This window comes from Vombatus ursinus, unplaced genomic scaffold (genome assembly GCF_900497805.2).
Source record: "Vombatus ursinus unplaced genomic scaffold, bare-nosed wombat genome assembly UNPS02014870.1, whole genome shotgun sequence".
NCBI lineage: Eukaryota > Metazoa > Chordata > Mammalia > Diprotodontia > Vombatidae > Vombatus > Vombatus ursinus.
In genome coordinates this window covers 6,732,248-6,734,122 of record NW_020954648.1, presented here as the reverse complement: position 1 = coordinate 6,734,122, position 1,875 = coordinate 6,732,248, and positions in this window count along the sequence as shown.

Sequence of the window (1,875 nt, the reverse complement as noted above, 5' to 3'; positions counted from 1 at the left end):
AAACAATCAGTCTGGAATGACAAAAGTCCTGTGGCACAAAGTCAAGAGGCAGGTGGATGAAATTTGCATTAAATGATGGCATGTCCTTTTGTCAGGGAGGTCTTCAGATGGTGCTAAGAGTCCTTGTCAGATGGTGGTAAAGCTAGTTAGAGTCCTTCATAAGGTGGGATGATGTCTCCCAAAGGTTTCTGCCTTCCTGAGAATGTCACCAAGGGCCATTCCATCTCTGCTCCTGTGGCTTCCGTGCTCAGCACAGTCTGGTTACTTGGACCTCTGCCTCATCTTTCTCCTCTTCCGTTTCAGCCTACACATTTGCTTCTTCCTCCATTTGGCTTTCATGGTGCAATGGAAGTCGACAAGATGGCGCTAAGAAGAAGAGCCCCAGTCATCTTTGGGAACCGACCTAGTAGTGAGTATTGTTGGGTCAAAGGGTATAGGCAGCATAATAACTCTTTAGTCGTAATTCCAGATTGCTCTCCAAAATTGTCAGATCAGTTTAGGGCAGGAGGAGGGAAGGAAAAAAAGAAAAAAAAAGAAATTTACATGGTAACTTTATATTTATTTTTTTCTTGATAATTATTTATTTTTAGTTTTCAACATTTACTTCCATAAGATTTTGAACTTTAAATTTTCTTCCCCTCCCACTTTACTTCCCCCACCCAAGAGGGCATGCCATCTGATATAGGCTCTACTTATACCTTCATATTAAGCATATTTTCCCATTAGTCCTGATGTAAAGAACAATTAGAACTAGGGAGGAACCATGAGAATGAAGCAATAAAACAAAGCAACAAAGTAAAAGGAGAGCAAATAGTATGCTTCCATCTTCATTCAGACTCCACAGTTCTTTCTCTGGTTGTGGATAGCAATTTCCATTGTGAGTCGTTTGTTGTCTGAGATTCTTGCACTGCTGTGAAGAGCCAAGTCTATCAAAGTCAGTCATCACACAATGTGGCTGTTACTGTGTACAATGTTATCCTGGTTCTGCTCATTTTACTCTGAATCATTTCATGTAAGTCTTTCCATGTTTTTTTGAAGTCTGCCTGCTCATCGTTTCTTATAGCACAATAGTATTCCATTAAATTCATATACCACAACTTGTTCAGCCATTCCCCAATTGATGGGTATCCTCTCAATTTTCAATTCTTTGCCACCACAAAAAGAGCTGCTATAAATATTTTTGTACATGTGGGTACTTTTCCCATTTGTATGATCTCTTTGGGATATAACCCTAGAAGTGCTATTGCTGGGTCAAAGGGTATGCACATTTTTATAGCCTTTTGGGCATAGTTCCAAATTGTTCTCCAGAATGGTTGGTTCATTTCACAACTCCACCAACAATGCATTAGTGTTCCAATTTTTCCCACATCTTCTCCAGCATTTATCATTGTCCTGTTTTGTCATGTTAGCCAATCTGACGGGGTGATGTGGTACCTCAGAGTTGTTTTAATTTGCATTTCTCTAATCAATAGTGATTTAGAGCATTTTTTCATATGACTATAGACAGCTTTAGTTTCTTCCTCTGAAAACTATCTGTTCATATCCTTTGACCATTTATCAATTGGTGAATGACTTGTATTCTTATAAATTTGATTCAGTTCTCTATATATTTTATAAATGAGGCCTTTATCAGAGACACTGGTTGTAAAAATTCTTTCCCAGTTTTCTACTACCATCTTAGTCTTGGATGCTTTGGCTTTGTTTGTGCAAAAAATTTTCAATTTAATGTAATAAAAATTATCCATTTTGCATTTTATAATATTCTTTATTTCTTGTTTGGTCTTAAATTCTTCCCTTCTCCATGGATCTGCCATACATTTTTCCAGTTTTCCCAGCAGTTTTTGTTAAATAGTGATTTCTTATCCTAGAAATTGG